Below are 8,784 nucleotides of genomic sequence, written 5' to 3' on the forward strand. Positions count from 1 at the left end.
CATCATTCCAAAGAGGGTGATTGTGGTAACTTCCCTTCAAGTAGTTCGTCCTAAGATGGTGCGACAAAACACCTTCTGGGGAACTACAAGATAAAGATGATGTTAGGTGCATAATCATACAGAATGTTCTCACAGATATTGGGATAAAGTCCTGTCACTCACTAACCCATATGTCAGTACATGCTTTAATCACGATTTTGCAAGTGACCTTGAAAATATGGGTACCCTTGAAACAAGCAGAAGGTTGGTTTCTATCTTGATATTTCCGCAATTTTGGCGTTGTCGGAGAACGTAAACATTAAATCTATGACAAACGTGATTATTTCAATTTCAATTGTTAACTTCACATTTTTTTGGTTCTCCGTTGACATATTTGCGTCGGAGTATGTATAAGAATCCGGTTTAAAAATATAACTTAACATTTGGTCTTATTAGATATTCGGACCGTCGCAGATCGAACAAGGTTATCATTTCCATAAGTAAGTTCTTCGATTTCACCTGAGTTCTTATGTCGTACTTGGATAATTATCATCGTATATCTGGACTACATCTCCTAGTTTAACAGTTTGATTGTATTTTCCAGACATTCGGTGAAATTCTCATAGTTTTATGATCATGTGTAAAATCGTCAATATAACAGTTTCTATCATCTGTATGGAACAGATACGGGTAGGTTTAATTTGTCTTTCATAGAATAGATACGACGGGGAAAGCGACTCTGTTTGACGATATATATATAGGTAAGCGATCTATTGTTAAGGTTACCTTCAATTTCCACAACTAATAAAAGAGGGACGAAAGATACCAAAGGGACAGTCAAACTCATAAATCTAAAACAAACTGACAACGCCATGGCTAAAAATGAAAAAGACAAACAGAAAAACAATAGTGCACACGATACAACATAGAAAACTAAAGAATAAACAACACGAACCCCACCAAAAACTAGGGGTGATCTCAGGTACTAACAGAGGTAAATTTATACCTTGGAACCAATATACCAACTTCACCTGCACATGGGCTTTGCATCTCTGTCTTTAAAAACTTGCATCTCCTACTCACACTTTGAAAATGGTCACCAGTGTCTGAGTAGAAAGTTGATGGACCAGAAGTATGTCAAAGAACGTCTTGTCTTTTTTCTAAAAAATGTTCATCGAAAGGTGCCAAGACTTGTTGATAAATATTCTGTATTAACTTCACAAATAATTCACGATGGTCTTGAAGTATAGATTTTTGGTACTGGCGTTGTGTATCATCTTAATAACGTGTTATATTATTCTTTTATTTGTCTTAATGAATATTACTTTTACTGCATAGTCTGTTTTTGTGATATCTATAAGACGTGACTCTGTACTTCTCATCCCTCATAATGTCACTGTTCTAATAATTTTATATATTCTTGTCTCAGTTTTGCTTATGTGCTTTGTCTAAATGCCTTTTTGTGTTTCTTTGGTACAAATGACGAGGCTCTGTCCCACAAGGTTCAATCCACCAGGTTCAATCCGCCAGGTTCTACATAATAAAATTTCTGTACCAAGTAAGGAATATGACAGATTTTTATCATTTCGTTTCATGTGTTTTAGCTTTTGATTTTGCCATTTGATTAAGGACTTCCTCTCAGAATTCTACCCGGAGTTCAGTTATTTTATGATTTTATTTTTTAATTGTTCTGTGATCATTTTTTGTATTCTTATCTTTCATTTTGCCAATGCACTTTGTCTATATGCTTTTTTATGCTTCTTTGTTACATATTTGTTTGTTATAAAGTGATTATGATTATAATACAATGTTGACTGCTTTACCCCTATTTCTAACATTTTTACCTATAATGTCTGTGTTTTATTCACACATCGTTGTTAATATGATGGAACTTGATGCGACTGTCATACAAGTGAGAGGTTAAGCTAGCTATAAAGCCAGGTTTAGTCAATTATTTTATAGATATGAATATGTCTGTACGAAGTCAGGAATATTGTAGTTGTTGTCCATTCTTTTGATGTGTTGGAGCTTTTGGTTTTGACATTTGATAAGAGACTTTTCGTTTTGAATTTTCGTCGGAGTTCAGTATTTTCATGTGATTTTACCATTTTTCTATACATGCGCGTCCAAGTATCTCTTTTAGACAATTCTTAGGGATTCCAATAATTTTTTCCCAAAATCCGTAGTACAATGGGACACGTTTTGGTCTGAATTTCCATGTGTTTCCAAATTTGCTTAATTTGTCATCTTAAGATTGAGATACAGTTATCTTCCGTTTGTCCTCCGCGGCGGAAACACATGGTGTAGCATTGTCTGATATCTTAACTATGTGTAGCGATCTCCTGCTTATGAAAAGCCAGCGTGAACGGTTTTCAGTCATATCTGGAACCTTCAAGATGAATAGCTCGAGTATTGGCACATATTAACAATCATATATACACTTTACGACCTTGTCTCCTTTGGTGTTAAGTGTCCCACTGAAATCGACGCCTGATATAGTAAAAGGTTTTGCGGACTATATTCATCTTTTGAAAGAGGTGAAGGATATGGTCCTTTGTATGCAACTCTTGTTACTTTTCGACACCTTACTCATTTCCGAATTACGGATCTAACTTCGTCTTGTGCTGAAGGTACCAATTTTCTGCCTCAAATAAGTTACGGTAGATTATATGCTGGAATGCAATTTTCAATGTGAATGTCATTGTAAAGTAACTTTGTAAGTCTATGCTTAGTTGGCTTTGTCCGGGTACTAATATACACAATGTTCACGGGTAATATTTTCCTTAATTCTACTTGGTAGTTTGTTGAGCATGATATGTGTCAGTAGTAAACCCTACGATTCCTGACTTTAGCCTATTCCTTTTATCGGGTGCGGGTAGAGCGTACAAAATCTGCTTTTACGTGTGCGTGTTTTTTTAGTCTGTCGCTGGTGGAATTAATCTATTGCTGTACTGTAATGTAAAATCCAAAACTGTAGTCAAAAGTAAAATCACAAAAATACTTAACTCCGAGGTAAATTCAAAACGGAAAGTTCCTAATCAAATGGCAAAATCAATGATAAAACACATCTAACGAATGGACTACAACTGTCATATACTGACTTGGTACAGGCATTTTCAAATGTAAAAAATGGTGGATAGAACCTGGTTATATAGCGCTAAACCTCTCATTTGTATGACAATCGCACCATATTCTATCATATTTACAACGAAGCGTTTTTTTGAAGTAGGGAATTCTAGATGTTGAATTTCTTGGCGTCCTTTTAATGAGGGCTTATATGAATTGATGTATCGTAAGATCCCAAGAATGATTACCGTCGAATTTAAAAAGTTCTAACTTTGGTAGTTTGTGAAATGGGTTGCAGCTGTTTGACAAATGAGGAGCTTACATGTGTTACAAATTGAACGATGCAGTTTGGTTTCTATAATTTATAACTTAAAATTTTAGATAATGACGTGTTGGAGTTCAACGCTGTTTAATGAGATGTAACATCTAATCGCGTAACAATATTTTATTTGCAACTTTTGACGCTTGAATAGATTTTATGATTTTTATTAATTTGATCATAAAACACATAAACCAAAAAAGTATTACTCCATGGAAGTTTGGATAATATAGAATATATCGGAAAAATTTCTGTAAACCACTTACGGATGCACCTCCATGAAATATTGTCTGTCGGACAAATTTTCATATAAAATATTGTCAACTAAAATTTGTCACCTCCTTCTGGACAATATTTTACTATGAAATTATGTTTATGACAATACTTCACAATTAAAAACTGGCTTTGAAAAATATTTTTTATCAAACTATTTACACAAGCATGCAGCATGAACATTTTTAGATTTATAACTGAAATTGTTTTGTCTTCAAGTTTCATGTCTGTCTCTTTTGTCGGCCCTAGTCTACACAGTAACCTCTTAAATGTAATCAAGGTAATAGTCATGTTACGAAAAGGTATATTCTCGACGCTGAGGTTGACAAATTACACTTTAAAATTGGTGACGGTGTCAAAACATTGATTCTAGATTTAAACAGGTAACATTTGAATCCTGTGCGTCTTGGTTAATTCAAATCACATTTAAAAATCATTATGTAACATTCTATATGACAATTGCTTTTGAGATATCATAAGACATAAAAGGTGTACGCGTGCCGGATTGGGCGGGCTAAAAAAGGGGGCTGAGAGTTATACAAGTTCGTTCGATGCTAGTTAGATTGATAATTAATACATAGTAGATATAAGTTTTATTGTTGTATTACAGTTCCTGAAAAAGTTCAATCTGTCGCTCCACTAATCCCGCACAAAGCTCTACAGTCTGGTTGGATTTTTTTTCTCTCGGATGTATCCATAAGCTTCCAATGACTCTGAAAGTTGTAAAGCGTCTTATAGCGTGTTCGACATATACCCGCCACTCTGATATACGCAAATTCATAGTTTTACATTTTCTTCTTTCTGCTCGTGGTTTAAGCTCTTAGTTGATGGCATCTGTAAGGGGTAACGAGGGACGATCGACATGGATAAATTTTATCCGCTAAGATGACAAAATTCTAGGAGAAATCTAACTCCAAACCAATTAAAGACAATAAATTATACTGTTGGGCATCATTTTGGTGTCCTAGGAAACAACTTCGAATAAATGTTATATAATTTCTGTTGTCCTAAACAACCTGTGTATGAATGCAATGTCTGCATAAGGTGTTGTTAAGGTGTAAATGCAAAGTTATTATGCAATTCTTTTGAAACTCTGTAGAGATGTTCAATTGGTGAGTAGTGAGTCATATTTTATTTAAATCTCTTATCGTTCTGAACATGCATGAGATATTTGCCACTTATAAGGAAACAACAAGTTGTGTTGAAACTGTTTAATTTAAGATAAACTTGAAAAGAAATAAAGGAAGAAAATACATATCTTCGACGCTATATGGCCGGGAGTAAATTTTCTAAAACTAAAATTGAATTACAATCGTGTTTTATGTGTTTTAAAACAGACCCCGTTAGATAAAAATTTATAGGTGGCAAACAACTGGATCAAAATAGACTCCTTTGTTTGGTTTTCGTAACTATATAGAAATGACCGTTATATACATATATATTCACGAGTAGGTATAAAACAAATTATAATGATTAAAATTATTGGCAAGTAGATATAGGAAGATGTGGTATGAGTGCCAATGAGACAACTCTCCATCCATGTAACAATTTATAAAAATACACCATTATAGGTCAAGGTACGGCCTTCAACACGGAGCCTTGGCTCACACCGAATAGCAATCTATACAGGGCCCAAAAATTACTAGTGATTAGCTATTAAAAATTAGGATTATTGGCGAGGTCTATTAAGGGCTCGCCGAAGAATTCACACACGTACATGTATGTACCCCGTGTCTCCGTTGCCCCGCACATCTACTGCATTAACATGACCCCCTCCTCCTCCCATTTTTTTGCATTATAGTTTCTTAAAAATATTTTGGAACTCGTTAATATCTATTTCTTATATTTTTCTTATGGTACAAATGTTATTGAATAGTCGTTCCATACGGAATTGCCTCCAAAAGGATCAATGCAGTTTTTAAATCATATTCAATGTTAATCCTTTTTTTGTGTTTTGACACAGTCCCCACATTTAAATTGTAATTTATCAACCGCAGCGTCGTGAATATACCTTTTCGTAACATGTCTAATAGAAATATGGTCACGATTGGTTTTGTTCCGATCGGCAGTTAGACCATTGCAAAACTGAGTCCATTTAGACAACTATTTACGTTTGATAACTATTTACGCCACTGGGTCGATGTCACTGCTGGTGTACATTCTGTTCCCGAGGGTATCACCAGCCTAGTGGTCAGCACTCTGGTGTTGACATGAATGTCAAGTTTGAATATCTCGAAATACTAAGGATTTTCTTATATCAGGCATAGATTACCTTAGCCGTAATTGGCACAAATTTTTGAAATTATAGGTCATCAATGCTCTGCAACTTTGATATTGTTTGACTTTGATATGTTCCTGATGAAAATAACAGCATTTCCGATAAAACGAACGAACCTAAAAGGACTGGTTATTGTTAACCAATCAACTTAATTAAATACGTCGCTTAAGTTAAAACGAAGTATTATAAGACTTTTAAATTCACATACTAGAATTTGCGTCCAAACAATTTAATTTGTCATGACAAAAAAGGATAGACAAAATTTTATTTTATTTATCCCCTGGTTTCCAGATTCCCGCCTTTATTTTTACTGACATAAGATCACGTATTAACTCACTTATCAAATACCTATCATACGTAAGATTTGAGTTAGCTTTCATTGTTTTGATTATGAAATTATTTTCAATATATTTTGCAGACGAACGCCCTACTATATTTTTTCCCGTCTTTTCTTATAGATTATCTATCTTTTTATTATATCTGTTGCGGGAGATATTTAGGTGAATATTTTTCTGAAAATATTCGGAAAGATTCATTTAACCAAAGTTTGTCAGAATCAGTCTCTTCATAAAAATTGAGAATTGAGATAAACTATCGCTTACTTTAAATTTAGAAAAAAAGAATTTTTCATTTACCCTAAAATGTATTGTATAATTCTTAGTTCAGTATGACGTCCATTATCACTGAACTAGTATACATATTTGTTAAGGGGCCAGCTGAAGGACGCCTACGGGTGCGGGAGTTTCTCGCTACATCGAAGACCCATTGGTGGCCTTCGGCTGTTGTCTGTTCTATGGTCGGGTTGTTGTCGCTTTGACACATTCCCTATTTCCATTCTAAATTTATTGATAAAAAATCCTTATATATGTTGTATTTTTAGAATTAAGTTGGGTTCGATAAGGAATGTTCTGTATCAATTTGTTTGACGGGAATCGGAGTCAAACTACGAAAGACTTTTCAGGCATTTTTTTAATTTATACTCATTGAAGTGAATTAATTTATAGTTTGTTACTCATTTAATGGATAAACAATTAAAAGGGGTCGTCGAATTCATTTAGCTGAATAAATTATTAACGAAAATGTGAAAGGTAAGTTACATTAAACGGAGACAGATGAACATAAGGGAAACCTTGTTTCCGAATCCATTATAATTAGTGTATAACTGTTGATGTTTAAAAGAGGGGTGAAAGATACCAGAGGGACAGTAAAACTCATAGATTTTAAAGTAACAGTGAACGACATAATGAAATAAGATTTGGATGGTAGATGCGGATCCGTATTTTGAAACAAGGAGGACAGATAAAGGTAACGTTAGAAGAGAGAAAAGATAGAAGTACTTATAGGATGTAGGGACATACATATAAAGTTTTCGCAAATGTTTTTTACATAATGCATAATAAGGACAAGAAAATGAATATGAACTAGTCTTTGTATTATACCGCAGAAAGACATGTCATTTAACCCGGACAAATAATTTTCACTCTGGGACGATCAATATTTGCTCTAAATTTTAAATATTGCGTTCTTGGTAGAGAGGCAGCCTATCTTCGATTGGTTAATGCAAGAATCGATCCCAAGACTTACCACACTCGAGCAGCGATGTAGCTTTCATTAACGCAATTAGGCAAGCGCTTCGCCAATGTTTTTACCATTCCAATAGAGAGATAAATAGAACTATTGACCATGTACGTCATAGTATAAATAATACTATGAGACGACGATTCAACACGTTGACGGCTCTACTCTTTACTCACTCATTCTTCGTTATAAACGTCTTGAATACTTTCTTTCGTAAATGAACATGTAGATGCAAATATATTTCAAGTAACAGACAAAGTATACCTTGCAAAAAACTTATTCAAACAAGTGGTTATAAGTGTGAAACTTTGTATGACGCTTGATTTTTACAATGAACTAGTTATTTTTGGTGGGCAAAGTTTTCATCAGACACTTGGCATGCGTACATATTATGTAGTAGTCTTCTACCTTGGTTAATAAACAAAAGTCTTCATAGTTCACCTAGTTATTATAGTCTATAAATTTTGACGAAAGCTAAACGTATAGTGTTAAAAGACATTACTCCAGCGACAAACTAAATCTGAACAACTCAGATTGAGCATAACAAACCATTAAATTTGATTGACACACAGAATTCTCAGTGAAAGTTCATATCATGTAATCTGATCTTCATCAGCCGAGGTTGGAATTTGTGTGCACGCTTTAAAAGTCACCAACCTGATGAGATACACATGGTTTCAATATCTAAGCAAAATAACAGGTCAAGATTTTATTGCTGGTCATTAAAAATATTTCTGATACATAAATTTATCGAAAAGTGCAAAAAATAGTTACTGTTGTAAAGTAAAGAATTTTGAAGATTTCTTTACTTTTTAAAATAAGGTCCAGCACTTAAAATAGGAGATATATACTTAGTAAACAGTTTGAGAATTTATCAAATGGAAAAGTTCAATCCTCTCTATTTTGATTTTATATGTAGGTTGATTTGTATGAAAAAAACATATCATTCATTTTATATAATTCATTTTGATAAAATGATCCCAGGGCGCAGCTTGATACGACCGCAGATACATGGATATTGATTTGATATTTGGTATCTATAGTTTTAACATGACAATTTACACATCAAGTTCAAATATTGTTTTCGGGCACAATGAATTTTAACTGGTAGGGGACTATGTATTGCCATGCAATACTCCCAGAATGCTGGATACAATCCATGCTGGTCTGTGTCCACACTTGTTTTAAAATATTTTTTAATTTCGACTTTTTTCGCGTTTTTTCTATATTATACTAACATAAATATACTAGAAATAACCTACATTTGCCATTTACTATCAATTCTGTATTT

Source organism: Mytilus galloprovincialis, chromosome 9 (assembly GCF_965363235.1).
Source record: "Mytilus galloprovincialis chromosome 9, xbMytGall1.hap1.1, whole genome shotgun sequence".
In the NCBI taxonomy this organism is placed as follows: Eukaryota; Metazoa; Mollusca; class Bivalvia; order Mytilida; family Mytilidae; genus Mytilus; species Mytilus galloprovincialis.